This window comes from Staurois parvus, unplaced genomic scaffold (genome assembly GCF_062004578.1).
Source record: "Staurois parvus isolate SC_StPar_1 unplaced genomic scaffold, SC_StPar_1.0 ptg000120l, whole genome shotgun sequence".
In the NCBI taxonomy this organism is placed as follows: Eukaryota; Metazoa; Chordata; class Amphibia; order Anura; family Ranidae; genus Staurois; species Staurois parvus.
The window spans coordinates 5,894,675-5,910,431 of NW_028317916.1; the positions used below are offsets into that span (position 1 = coordinate 5,894,675).

Consider the following 15,757-nt stretch of genomic DNA (forward strand, 5'->3'; position numbering starts at 1 on the left):
ACTCTTCCCATGGAAAAGAATGAATAGACTGTCCGACCTAAAAAACTGGTGACAAACTATGTGGACAAACACAATAGTGAACTCAAACTGGAGCCATGCACTCCATTAAAGTGCCACAATCTAAAGTAAAATAAGTGAAACAACAGTGAAACAATGCACAACCATGCAATGTGACACATAGACTAAATGACACAAATAATTATATCCTAAAACCAGATAGGATGGTGATAGTGAATGGTGGTCCAAATTAAATAAACCTGTGATAGGTCACAATAGACTCTATAGTAAACGCATGAACATGCAAAAAACCTTGTGCATAAAAAATAATAAATGCACTCGCCAAATAACTCCTAGTGCCAAAACATATATCAAAGAATATATACCGCAAATAAAGTACAATATTGATGGAACATATCAGATGTGCAATGAATGTATATATAAAACAAAAATAAAAGTGACAAATTTTCTGTGCCAATATTGTGAAAAAAACACACGCTTTGATCAAACTAAAAAGTCTGATCTGTGCAAGTCCAATTTGGTGTTGATAACACCACCTCATCAAAATCAAAAAAACAATCGTGCTGATGTTAGTGACTGTGGGTCAGAGCGGGTCAAAGCATTTTTTTGGGATCACACCCTCAGATCCTTCACGCATACAGCCTCTCCACTGGTCTGCTCTCCCCGCAAATAGATCTCCCTCTTAGGAGTAAGCACTCAGGTGGTGGCTCCTCTCCTAATACAGGTAGGGGTATGTGCCAATATCTAATTTAGAAAACATAAACACAGCTTCCCATAGTATAATATGTTTATTCCAAAGAGGTAAAAGAAATGTAATCATGTTTACACTCACATTTGCCTTCAGCATACAACAGCGTTTAACCTCATGCTTTTGGGTGTACTCTGCATGGGTGTAGGAACAGGATGTGCCAAGATGCCGTCCACGCCGGAAGTGCATCACTACGTGCTGGCCTACGCGTTACGTCACAATACCATGTGACTTCCTCAGGGCTGGCACTTATAGTGATGGACCTCCCTTAAATAGGAGGTGTAGTGTGAAGTGCTCCACCAGACGCGGATCCTCCACTCTCCGATGATTCCACACTCGTCTCCCACGGAAATGTTAATGAAGACCACTAGGAACCTTTATACTAGCCAGCTATACTGTATATTATCTTAATACGGAAAACCATAAATACCAGGGCTACGTGATATGAAGCCAGATCGGAACGTCACCTGTATATATATATATATATATATATATATACGAGTGAATAATAAACAAGGACCCCTAACTAAACTCCTCTTATTACATAATGCACTGTGTAAACCAAAATAAAAAAATAAGGTCTCATTGAATACTAATATAACCCTAAATTTTTTTTTATACATATAGACCTTATACAAATGTTAAAAACAATATATAAACTGAATAACTACATGTAAAAAAAATTAAATATAAAAATAGGATCCAAAATTACATATATATATATAAATAAATAAAAAAGAAAAGAAAAAAAAAATAAAAGAAAAATAAAGGAAACTAGCCCTGAAGTGAAACTATTCTACAGGGGAAGATGATAATTTAAAATTATTAAGATCTTCTAAAATAATATAAAATATATTTAAAATGTGTAAATTTGTAACATATTTTTTAAAAGGACTAGTTTCATTTATTTTTATTTTTTTTTTTTATTTTTTTTTTTTCCAAAAAATTTTATTTTATTATTTTTTATTTATTTTTATATATATGTCATTTTGGATCCTATTTTCCTCCAGGAACAGAAAGTTTGGATGATCCTTCCTTAGATGTTTGAAGAATTTCCTGTGTTTAGGGGGAGACTCCATGGCTTCTTTCCACTTCAGGGACTCTTTGACTGCTTTGACTAAGAGTGAGACGAAAGCAAAGTCGAAGCCAACACACAGATCCTCACTCTCCGCCTCACTGTCTGAAGCTCCAGCTGACAGGTGGCTAGGTTGTGAAGGCTCCAATCCTTCTTGTGGGATCTTTGGGAGGGGAACACACCCCGAATGATGGGCTGCATGCGAATAGTCCCAATTTCTTTCAGGGACTTTTGAACGACCCATCTGACTAAAGCCTCTACCTGTTGGTTGGTACTTTCTCTCTCGCCGGTCACCCATGCAAATCAGGAGTCATGTAAGGACCTGTCATCAAGACAGTAAAAAAATAAAAATAAAGTGTTTAAAAATCAACTCGCCTGTCTTTAGGAACCTGAGAATCACACCCCCAGCAAATTTTCCTATTGGAGCGGCTGGAGTGCCCCTTAACGCAATGCCTGGAGGAGGAATAAGAGCTTCTCCTATGATGTCTGGAGCTGGAAGGAGATCTGTGGCATCCGGATTTAGAGGACGAGTGATGGCGCCGAGACCTGGAAGCACTTCCATCATCGTGTGCCATATAGACCTAGAAAGACTGAGAGAAAAAAAAAAAGACACAGAAAAGGGGACAGTTAAAAACCACAGAAAAATGCCAGTGGAGGATCAAGGGGATAAATCTGCCTGTCCATACCTACTGCGCAGGGGCTGGCTACAAGGAGGCGGTGACACATCCATGACGGGTCAGCTGCGAAGGCAACAAAGCTGTAAAAAAGACATGCAGAATCCCAGCAGACCACCAGGAGGGGCAGGAGGGAGAAGGTACTGACCTTCACAGTAGACCTCAGAGCTTGGGGAAGCTGCCGCTTTCAGCCCGCAGGATTTCCCAAAGAAAACAGCTTTGGCAGCTATTTAAATTTGCTGCCAAAGCTATGACGTCACTGCCGTTATACTGCACATGCGCCGGGCTCCAGGACGCATGCACTAGTGCCACCATCTTGCCGCACTGCGCACACGCAAAGCCAAGCCTCATTTCAAGGCTGACTCGTGCATGTGCAGTGTGCTGGAGACCGCTCCAGACCAGGAAGCGGCAGCCTAAAGCGCAGCATTGTGCTCCAGGCACCCACTAGCACCAGAGAAAGATAAAGAAAGAATAACGAGAAAAAATTAAATGAACTGGGCAAAGAGCTCAGCTTACCAACCCTGCACAGCCACTACCATCTGCCTTGGGGACCACCTCGTGCGTTCGGGGCGCTACATGGCCACCCGCTATTAGCAGGCTATCCGGCCCAAGTTGCCACTTGCCCACCATTGGCAGACCTGAGCTCTTCCAGGCACCAACACCTGCTTGCCCATTTCCACCCCACTATTAGCTGGAGAACAATGGAAATGATGAGGGGACTCCCGACACCTCATTCATCTGCCGTGTCCAATACCCCGACTTTAGCTGGGGACCCGTGGAACTGACAAGCGGCTCATCACCTTGGATCTCCCGGAGAGGCTCGCCAGGCCTTGGTCATGGACCATCTGTATGTGGGAACCAGGTAAGACTTGCACTAGGTCCATAGGAGGAGGACAAAAAAAGAGCACGGCCTCTGACGACAAGCAATGATTTATGGGAGTGGGGTCCTATAGGAGAGGAGAGGGCGGGACTAACCATATGTATGCTGCCATGGAGTATGTCAGGAAAACATTTTATGAATTTGGTAGTTTTAATTTTAAAAGACATCAAATTATTTAATCCTTTATTTTAAGTCTATTCTGGTCAACAACACTGGAAAACGTTGTTGTTACAGGAAACGTACTGAGAGAACTGCAATTGCTCACCTCCTGAAAATGTTAAATGCCTATCTGTCTTTTGCTTTAATACTGTGAGAGACTGACCTGGGACAAGCCTGCAGATCAGGAAAGTCAGTTGAAAACATAACATAATATGCACACTTGTTCTGAAACTATTCCTTCAAAAATACTGAAGCAATTATTTTACTGAAATAGTGGTTGATGCTCGGAATTGACTTCCAGCAGAGATAGTGAGTCAATTATCAGTCAAATTCATTTCACTTATCTGCTTAAGACAGACATAGAAGCTAAAAAAAAAACATGTTTTCAGGCAGATCTGATGGACCACTTGGTTTCTCTGCTGTTGCTCTTCAATTGGAGCCACATGACAACTAAACAGAATTCAGATTAAGATCAGTTAATTTAACTTTTTTAGCACAGTTTCTGGAACACCTTAGTAGTTCACCAACTGCTTTCACTCATGTGGAATTGCTCTCTTAAGTGCTGTAACAGCTTGACTAACCAAGCCCCTTCATAAGGAATTTTCAGCAATTCCATGCAATACTGACAAATTTCTGTTATTTCAGGTTTCCTATAACAAACATCTAGAGGAACTCCAATTTAGGCATCCTAAATAAAGTACTAAATCCCTATAAATTGTCTTTGTGTTAAAATAATAAAAACATACTTACCAGTTCAGCGCTGACTTCTTGCAGGTGAAGTTCCCCCTGCTTCACCTTGCTCCTGATGCTGCCATCATGAAAGGAAATCCTGCTAATGTGCAGACATGCCACTGGTCTCTGCCAGGTCCCATAGAACTTGTTTGTGCTAGAGACCATGCTGGACTGATTGGATCAGCCACTGGTTGTGAGTACGTAATTGTGTGGGTAAGTAGGAAGAGATCCCTTCCAGTAGGTTGTGCTCAATGGTGGATGGTAGCGGTAAATTCTCTTGGGGCTTGGGCTACTGCCTTTTGGATATGGCCTTATGATTGTTTCTGCATGTAGACTTGGGAAAGGAGGAAGGAGAGGCTGGTGTCCAAAGAATTGCAAGTTTTCAAGTAGATTTAAAAGACGTTTATTGAAAGTAGCCGCATGTACATCAAGCCATTGCATTTTGGGGCAAAAAGACTGCCCCTTCTTCAGGACTGTTGCTGCATGCTTTTCTGCAAGCATGTTATTTGCAACCACAGCTGTCACTCTGTCAGCCTGCCCCCTGACATCTTGCAAATAATCTATCCAGTTTAGGAACCATTTGCATTTAATAGCATGCAGCAACAGCCTTGTAGAAGGTGGAGTCTGTTCCCCTGAAACATATTGGCTTATGTACATGTCACTACTTTCAATAAATGCCTTTTAAACTTACCTACAAACTTGCAATTCTTTGGACACAGATGCGCCTTCCTCCCTTTCCAGGTCCCATAGAATAGGTAGAGATCCACAGAGTGTCTGCACATACACTTGGATCCCCCTGCGCATGCAGAGATATGCCTCAGGGCCCTGCCTAGCAGGTGTCTGTACATGTAGGCACAAGCAGAAATCTGGCACACTGCCTCCCAGGATGTGTGAAGTAGACATCCCAGAAGGCAGCAGTGCCAGTATACATCGTCCTCACCTAGACTAGGATTCAGGAAGCAATGATGTTAAAAAAAACGTATTTACAGTTTTTAAAAAAATCTTCAATTGTGTAAACAAGAAGGGGGAGGTGGGGAAGTGTTTTGCAAATGGATGAAGGTCTATGCTTTAAGGCACATATGTACTTCTCACATACCTAGCATAATGACATAGTAAATGGTGATGTAAGTGCCGGTTCACATATATGCAGATTGGATGCAGTTTGAACCGCATCCAATCCACATGACGTGAAAAAAACATTGCTTCCTATGATGCCTGTTCACATATGTTCGGTGCACTGGCAGTGCAGATTGAATGCGGATTCAGTGCAGTTTGAAAAAGAGTCCTGTATGATTCCTGATCAGTGCGGTCCAGTTCAGGTGCGGAATACAGGCTATTGACTTCTACAGGAACCATTTCTAAACTGCATATGTGTGAACAGGATAATATCCTGAGCTAATCCTGTCCTGAACTGGATGTAAATCTGACATGAATTGGTGAACAACTTCTGTATCATTTAGTTGTGAAACCTGAGCTTCAATCCATACCACAAAGTGCTGATTCACACATGTGTGGTGCAGATTGAAGCTCAGGTTTCACAGCTAATTGACACAGTAGCTGTTTAGGTCAAGTTTACATCAGGTTCAGGAGAGGATTAGCTCAGGATCTTCTCCTGTTCACACATGGCAGGTTTATAAACGGTTCCCATAGAAGTCAGTAGCCTGTAATCTATACCTGAACTGGACCGCACTGCTCTGAAATTGTACAGGACTCTTTTTTTAAACCGCACTGAATCCGCACTGGCAGTGCACAAGACATATGTGAACAGGCACCATAGGAAGCAATGTTATTTCACATGGTATGCGGATTGGATACGGTTCAAACCGCATCCAATCCGCATATATGTGCACCCGCACTCAGAGCTATCTCCAAAAACCTTTTACTTTCAACTCCCACATTTTATGTTAGTAGTGCACACACCAAGAACCGAGAGTCTGTTTTAAATTCAGCTGTAGAGGTGTCAGCGTCTTCTATTTTTGGAATCTATTTGTAATGTTTTGATTAGGACTGACTCAGGAAACTCTTGGATAATGAAAACAGATATATTACTTTATTACAGTTAATGGAAAGCGTCTAAGAAACCATTCTTTAAATTGTCAGCTGCACGTGTTTCATTTTGTTATCAACCACAGCTTTTTTTAAACCTAGCCTTGCATGTGAAAGAAAATGAAACCTTATAAACTGTAATACTATTCTTATTTTTACATTATGTCTATGGCACATTTGCTGTTAAATCAGTTTCAGAGCTTTTTGTGCTCCTGAAATTTTTTATCAGTACCTCTTATTTCTAATTTCCTTTCAAATGCATATTTCCAATCACACACAACCTAACTAAAAAGCTATTTAACCCCCTTGTGACCGAAAGTCATTGAAGCCTAGCTGCTCAAGTTGAAATTAACGTCAGTTAGCTTGTTTGTAACTTTATGACTAATTTGACAAACTCAGTTGTTTAATATTTTTTTTAAAGATGTATAAGGTTTTTACTGGGCAAACTTGTTTAAATAAAAAAGAGTCTGCTGTGTTGCTATCAAGGGCAGACTGACAACTCATGGGGCCCCTGGGCAATAGGGGATCATGGGGCCCCCGTGTCCTCGCCCACACCCAAAAAAGCCTATAAAAAGGTACCATGGGCATCTCATAGGGCCCCCTACTGACCCAGGGCCCTCAGGCAGTGCCCGAGTGGTCAAATGGTCAGTTCGCCCCTGGTTGCTATTATGGATTGACAAGTAGACAAAAATGTAGAACTTCTTTTTAATGCTGTAACTGTGTCTGACCATTATAGTATCAAACAAAAACACACTGCTGTCTTTACATGGCAATGCAATCTGCAGGCAGAAAATTATTTTTTGTGAATTTACCTCCAGCCTGCATGAGATCCGTATGTCATAGTTCCCATAGTATTCACAAAATAGGCAAACACACTGGTTGGCACCCGATCATTAGTGGTGACCAGAGATGTGTGACAACTAGCAGTTGCACACACTGGCAGTAGATACAGAGGTTAGACAAAAAATGAAAACACTACATGATTTGCAGGCGTGAAAGTGATGATGTTTCACGTTGAAAGTGGAAGTGACGTAACATTCTTTTGTTTATGCTGTGTGATGAGACACCTAACTAACAGGTGGGAAGCCTCAGTTTCGTCATTCACTGCGTGCGCTGCTAGTAATATAGAGTCATGCCAGAGCTTACTGAGCTCTAAAGAGGGCAAATTGTTGGTGTGACTGAAGTTGCCAATTTTTTTGCCATGTAGTGAGGTACAGTATCAAAGGTTATGATGGCATATACAGTCTTCACGGGACTGAGATTGAGCTCTGCAGTCACTTTTGCAGCAGTTGGCCATGCTTATGCTTATCAAACAAAGTTTTCCAAGAAACTGTATATGGTGGCATACTAGTCAGTACCTTGCTTTGTAAGAATAAATCACCTCTAATGCTGGGTGTCCTATGTGTTTGGATGCTGCTGCATTATCTAAAACTATTCATTTAGTTCTTTATGTTTTAGAAATGGGGTGCCATGAGATTGTGCAGAATTCTAAAGGGTGCCTTGAGATTATGCAAAATTTTAAAGTGTGCCTTGACTGACAAAAGGTTGAAAAACACCTCTCTATATCATAGATAACGACAATGGAGGTAACTGAGACCAACTAAAACTTAGAGAACAAACAGAGACAGGCCAGAGTTATGGGGGGCAGAGGGAGGTGTTCTGATTTTAAATTGTGGCTGTGAGCAGCTGTAAGCAGGAAACTGGACACTGATAGTGGGACGCTGAACGCTAAAAGCGGGGATACTGGATGCTGAAAGCAGCTGAACACTGTGAGCTGAGCGGCAGAAGCGGAAACAGCTGAACAAAAGCCTGGAGTAGTAGAAAGGCAAATGCAGGGATCTGAATGGCTGTCCATGTGATTGGAGCTGCAAAGGGGAAGCCAGGAGAAGGAATGGGATCGCTGGGCTGCCAGGGTACAGGTGTGTGGTTAACTGGGAGAAGAGATGTTGGAGAAGCTGGAGTAGAGTGAGTAACTGTACTGCTGGACACTGTGAGTATTGAAGATTCTGTGGGTACTGAGAATGCTGTTAGTGGGTACTTGGGTAAGGCACTGTGAGTAACTTTAACCTTGTTTTGTTTATCAGGTTCATTGGTTACTAGGAAGCAGGCCACCAGGGCGCTATCAACCACTAACATAAGGGCACACTGACAGTAGGGAAATCTGAGAGTCTAGTTCCCCTTCAGGTCTGCCTTGCTCTTGATCGACACCAGACAGCTGTTCAGTCCAGTAGTGGCTATCAAATGTGTCAACTGCCATCAACTGTCAATCACATGCAAGGTGGACCAGATGGGGGACTAATCTCATAGAGTTCTCCACCAGGCTCTGCCTATCCTGCAGGTGCATCAACTGTGGAATTGAGATAAGTAAATGGTAGAAAAACTGCGCTTGGTGCTCAGCATTAACCACTTGCCTACAGGGCACTTTTACCCCCTTCCTGCCCAGGCCAATTTTCAGCTTTCAGCGCTGTCACACTTTGAATGACAATTGCGCGGTTATGCAACACTGTACCCATATGAAATTTTTATCATTTTTTGTGACAGATAGAGCTTTATTTTGGTGGTATTTAATCACCTCTGGGGTTTTTTATTGAATGCTAAACAAACCAAAAACAACTGAAAATTTTGAAAAAAATAAGTTTTTTCTTAGTTTTTGTTTTAAAATTTTGTAAATAAGTGATTTTTTTCCTTCACTGATGTGCGTTAATGAGGCTGCAGTGATGGGCACTGATAGGCTGCACTGATGGGCAGTGATAGGTGGCACTGATGGGCACTGATGAGGAGGCACTGGTAGGTGGCACTGATGGGCATTGACAGGCATCACTGATGGGCACTGAAAGGCAGCACTCATATATGGCACTGATAGGCAGCACTGGTAGGTGGCACTGACTGGCACTGATAAGCAGCACTGACTGGCACTGTTGGGTGGCACTGATAGGCAGCACTGACGAGCACTGATAGGCAGCACTGACGAGCACTGATAGGCGGCACTGACTGGTACTGATAGGTGGCACTGAGAGGCATTGATAGGTGGCACTGACTGGCACTGAGAGGCAGCTCAGATGGGCACTGATATGTGGCATTGATGTGCACTGGTAGGCACTGATATGTGGCATTGATGTGACACTGATGGGCACTGGCAGGTGGCACTGATGAGCACTGACAGCTGGCATTGATGGACACTGACAGGTGGCACTGCTGGGGCTACACTGATCATCAGGGCACAATGATCATCAGTGCCCTGATGATCAGTGTACATGTCCCCTTCAAGGAATACCGATTACCAGCTCTCCTCTCCTTTCGAGCTGTCAGCGTGACAGCTCGTAAGGAGAGAAATGCCGATAACCAGCATTTTCCTATTTACATGCGAACAGCTGTGATTGGACACAGCTGATCACATGACCGAGCCGACATCTTTGGCTCTTTCCGTTGATCCGCTATGTCCGAGGGACACAGTGCACCGCTTATCGCTGCGCGCTCCCAGTGCCCCGCATGCACGATTAGAGTGGGAGGACATCATATGATGTCCTCCCAGAACAAGAGAACCACCTTGCGCCCGTCATTACCTTATATGGCAGGCGGAAGCTGGTTAAACAAATATCTAAATCTAAACCGAATTTTAAAAAATACAAATGTTGTGCTGTTTTATAAAATTAGATGTGTCAAAATTAGATGGATCATAAATCCAAATAAAATTGAAAAAAATAAAAATGCAGAGGAAGACACCACTATTCCAAAGTGACACAAAAAACAAAAACATATAGATTGATAAGTCAATAAATATAAATCCTGATAGAAGTCTACCACCTACATGCAAATGTCCAAATAAAACAAGTAATTATGTGTAGGAAATCGTGCCGTATGTTTCTACTTGTTACATAGTTACATAGTTAGTCTGGCTGCAAAAAGGGAAAATTCCATCCAGTTCAACCATTACAAAAAAAAAAAAGTTATAATCCTACACCCACAGTTGATCCAAAGGAAGGCAAAAACCCCCCAGCAAAGCATGATCCAATTTGTTCCTGCAGGGAAAAAAATTCCTTCCTGATCCCCCGAGAGGCAATCGGATATTCCCTGGATCAACTTTACCTATAAATGTTAGTATCCAGTTATATTCTGTGTATCCAAGAAAGAATCCAGGCCTTTTTTAAAGCAATCCACTGAGCTGGCCAGAACCAACTCCTGAGGGAGTCTATTCCACATTTTCACAGCTCTCACTGTAAAGAAATCTTTCCATGTTTGGAGATTAAATTTCTTTTCCTCCAGACGTAAAGAGTGCCCCCTTGTCCTCTATGATGACCTCAGGGTGAATAACTCTACATCTTGTTCACTATATGAACCACTGATATATTTATACATGTGGATCATATCCCGCCTTAATCTCCTCTTCTCAAGAGAGAATACATTCAGTTCCTCTAATCTTTCCTCATAGCTGAGCTCCTCCACACCTCTTATCAGTTTGGTTGCCCTTCTCTGTCCTTTCTCCAGTTCCCCAATGTTCTTTTTGTGAATTGGTGCCCAAAACTAAACTGCATATTCCAGATGAGGTGTTCCTAATGATTTGTACAGGGGTAATATGATATCTCTCTCTCTCTGGAGTCTATACCTCTTTTAATACAAGAGAGGATTTTGCTTGCTTTAGAAACCACAGCTTGGCATTGCATGTCTTTATTAAGCTTGTGATCTACCAGAACCCCCAGATCCTTCTCCACCCTTGATTCCCCCAATTGTACCTCCACTAGTATGTATGATTAGCCCCCAAGTGCATAACCTTACATTTATCAACATTAAACCTCATTTGCCATTTAGTTGCCCAATTAAACAGTGCATTGAGGTCAGCTTGTAAATTGAAGACATCCTGTAAGGACGTTATTCTACTGCACAGCTTGGTGTCATCTACAAAGACCGAAATGGTATTTTTAATCCCAGACCCTATATCATTTATAAATATATAAAAACATAAGAGTCCCAACACTGAACCTTGGGGTACATCACTGACAACCCTAGACCATTCAGAGTATGAATAATTAACCACTACTCTCTGAATATGATCTTGTAGCCAGCTTTCTATCCATTTACATACGGCTTTTTCCAAGCTCAAGCTTGTGAATGACAATAATATAGGAATTGAGTTGTTGGGTGAGCAGAGCCATGTAAAACGCTCTAAAACTGGTTTCCCCATCAGGTCTGCCTTCTGCGTGACTGACAGCAGATATCAGAGGATGAATTCTATTGCTGTTATTGGGCTGAGTAGCAGTTATGGAATACACACTGTCTTCAGCTGTCAATCACTCAGGAGGTGGACCTGATGCATAACTAGTCTCAAAGTTCCCCAATGGCCTTGGTCCACCAAACAATAAAACTCCTCAGCCATGCTTATGCCTATGTGATGGGTATAGTGGCTTGGGAGGGAGGTTGTTTATGACAGAACTGTAATTTTCTCAGGCTTAGTGTTCTTGAGCTACACTAAGGACAGCGTTTCCTGTATAGACACTCCAGGCTTAGGACCCAACTCCATGCAACAGATTCATTAACCTGATCCCAACTTCTATATGTCACAAGCACTAACATTTTTGGTACGGAGGTGCGATGGAATACTAAAGAGGGTCACGACACTCTTTATGAATTCCAGGGTCTGCGTTTCTCAGCCGTGCTATTTTATGGTTTTTAGGACTGATTCTCTGCACAGTAGAAACCAAAGACAAGACAGTACATTTTCAGTCAAAGCGAGCATGTGAGACAAAATGAGCAGTTATTGTTGCATGGTTTTCTGATGTGTACAAAGGGACAATTCATAAGAAAAGCAATCCTAAAACAGTATGTCTCTTAAGGGTAATTTAATATATTTCAGTCATGAGATTGAAAACTTACTACAACTGTTATTGCACAGTAAAATCATTTTGTGTTCCTTGTTTTCATTCACGAGGCTAACTCCATGAAATATATTATTTTTCTCTCTGTTAGGTTTTCAGATGTGGAACACTGGCAGGATGAGTCCAACTCACACTGTTATTTCAAATACTTTTTAAAATTCTTTTTCACAGCAGGGCTAATCCAATTATTTTTCTGAAATGTAAAACAAAATATAAAGAGCAGTTGAAATATAAATAAATCTTTGGATGATATTCATGCGTGCATGGGTGTTGCTAGGATTTCAAAAGACCTGGGGCACTCTTATACTGTGTCTATGGCCAAAATAAAAAACAATATTTATTTTCACATCGTATTTCAAATATATCTAGCCTACTTCTATTATCTTAATGTTCAACTTACTTTACTTACAGCAGCCTTTTTCAACAAGGGTGCCCAGGCACCCTTGAGGTGCCTTCAGGTTTCTTCAGGGGTGCCTTGGCAAAATGCCTAAAAATTGCCCAAAAATCATATACAAGCCAGCAGGTTGATCAAACCTGCCTTTTAGTTGCACAAAGCCAAGGGTTTTCAATGTGCACCATTACAATATTCTATTCTCTGGTGACCTAACAACCAATGACTACATGCTTATATTGGATTGTCAAAAATAACTATTGTTTAACTATTGTTTATATTGATGCTATAAGGCTGATGTTATAAAATGAAAATGTATGCTATGAATTTAGATCTCATTTAAAACAGAAAAGATGTGACAGTTGGTCTAGCTAAAATGTTAGTGTAAGTTCGGATGGCAGTGATTGAATCAAAAGCATTATATACCTGCACCTTGTGTTTTTCACCTGCATAAGATGTATATTTAGTTTCATGGTACCATTTGTTGCCCTGTACACTCAGCCTATCTTCATCATGCCGATGTCAGAAGTTTTGGGTTGTGTTCAAACACGAGATATGTGTCATGGCAAAGGCAAACATGACTGTAGATAAAAACTCTGGATTAAAGCTGAATATTGCAGCAAGTGCTGGTTTGTTATTTATCTTTTAAAGGACTGTTCATTGTATCTTGTTTGTTTGTCTGGAGTTCTGCTTTAGGATATTACAGCTTGATGTGGCTCCTTTTTGACCTATTTACTGCCTTTATTACAACATTCCATCCAGGAGATGCTCAGAACAGTTTCTTGCAGAGCAGGCCAAAAACCTCATTGCTGTTCATTATTCCCAAAGCCTACTGACATTCTGCTGACAGTAATTTTACCTACAATCAAATTACACAAATGGTAGATGTGCTTGTGTGATCAATTTTTTTTCCAATTTAAGTAGATGGTATTCAGCCCAATCAGTTTAATTGACATGTTCAGCTTTTGAAAAAGATATGTATTTCCCTGATTCTGATCCATGCAATGCACACTGCATGTACAGTACATTATATAGTATATGCCTTGCACAGAAGGATGCCCAAATATAAAGGTAAATTTGCTTCACTTTGTATATTTTATCAGAATGCCTCAAACTGTATATTTCTACTTCAAAAATGATTGCACGGTAGTTACACTGTAAAGCTAGGGCTACACAGTTGATTAAATCTCTTTGATCCTGAGATATTTAATCACTTCTTATAATCATTTTATTAGTAGCACATTGATTCTAGTCTGCTGCAAAATAGATGACTGCCAACAAGTGTTTAAATGTCTATCTCTCACCTGAGCTTAGTCATTGAAATCTTTTAATGAGTTTGCTTCAATTTCAGGTAAGGCTGGCCATATATTATACAATTTTCTTGAGATTTAGATTTATCAAAAACCATATAATAGGAGACTAATAACACTTTCAATTTTTTTTTTCCCAAAAATATTTTATTAATATAAGAATAGTCAAGACAGCATATAAAGCATATACAGCCACAAAGCACAGTCAAATCAAAGACATGACATAATGCCTCCCGTTTCGCAGACGGGGCTCATTGCAAACTATAATATGAAGCGCTATAGGGAGAAACAGTACATCAAACAGATACTGCAAACCATTGGATACGTAGGGTAAGGTGGATACAACAATGTAGGTAAATGTTATCGCATCGTGAGTATCCGCTATTTTAAATGAAGATGTGGTAGGAAGATTAGAGCAAGGAAGGCCATAGATGTTGTGAAAGTCATGGTTTACGTATTTCTCACTCAATTATGTACTATTTGTTGAATTGAATCATATCTGTGAAAATGTGAATGCTCTATTTAGTTGGCGAAGTCGGAAAAGAGAACAGTAAGCAAAAGAGATATAGAATTGGTTGGTAGGTATCGTCTGAGGACAGAAGAGGAGGGAGAGAGAAAGAAAAAAAAAAAGGGGGGGGGAGGGGGAAATTATTTTGTTGTTACCTTTTTCCCCCACCCTTTCTTCCCTTCCTTCCCCCTCTTTTCAAAAAATTGGGAGGGGGGGAGTAATGGGTTGAACGACCGTAACGTGTATAGGTTATGACAAGTTAAAATGGATCACATCCCCAAGTACTCGCCTAGCAAGAAAGGTAGTATCAAAGTTTAAAATGTGGTACATGCACGATCGGGCAGTGGGTTAACATGTGGATCAGAAATCCCATAAAGCATATCATTATTTAGCTCCACAGCCCGACCTTACATGCGAAAAAAGAGTCCTCAGTGAACTGGGTATTCCCGGATACAACATTGTGTTCTGACATTTAGTCCGAGATAGTAGATAGTAGATTGATCAGTTACTATTAGGTGATATGTAGAGGTAGATTTGAAGTGATTCCAGCATGCCCATGTTTTCCTAAATCTCTCTTCAATTCTATCCAATTAGGCAGGCTCTTGCACTACATAGTTGAAGGTAAATGTAAAGGAAATTGGGCAGAACTTGGATAGAAAATTGTATAGTGTATGGCCAGCCTAAGTGTAATCAGAAAGGCAGAGATATATTCAGGAGAAGAGTGATTTGCACCTACTGGAGTGGGTCACATTGGAGGTCTGCTATTATGGACATATCTAGAGGAATTAAAAAAGCCTCTTAGAACTCTTTTTGGGTGGTAGTTCACTTTAGAAATACCTGCACCTAATTAAGACAAGCATTTGCACTAGTTTCAGTGACATTGCTCTGAAATTCTGGTAGTTCTAACTACTTCCACTAAAAGTACCTGTCGGCAGCAGCAGATTCTTAAAGATTTACCTCCAGTTCACAGATGAGGAAACTGGTGGTAATTAGGACCAGTTCTGAGCTGGTGTACGGAGGTGCATATTGTGATGGGAAACTGTCATGAATGTATCATTCCCAACACAGGGCTCTTTCCTAGGCTTCATTCAGCTGTCAGCCGGCAGATTCCCAGGTTGGAAGCTAAATGTGAACAGGGAAGCCAGGTATACTGACAATACCATTAACCAAATATGACAATGGCCATATCTGGAAAATGACTTCTGTCATTAGGTGGGTGGAAGCTGATGGGAAACTAAGAGATTAGTTCCCCATCAGGTACATGTGGCTGTTGATTGACAGCCCAGAGCACTGTATAGTGCTAATGGATTTGCCCACTATGTTGTCAGCCAACAGTCAGGCAGACC

General features: G+C 41.1%; 1 protein-coding gene across 1 annotated transcript in view; it reads left to right on the plus strand.

Moving 5' to 3' along the window:
* CPED1 (cadherin like and PC-esterase domain containing 1) overlaps nucleotides 1–15,757 on the plus strand; it is a 349,788-nt gene that overhangs the window by 118,476 nt on the left and 215,555 nt on the right. The gene's annotated exons all lie outside the window — the stretch shown is intronic.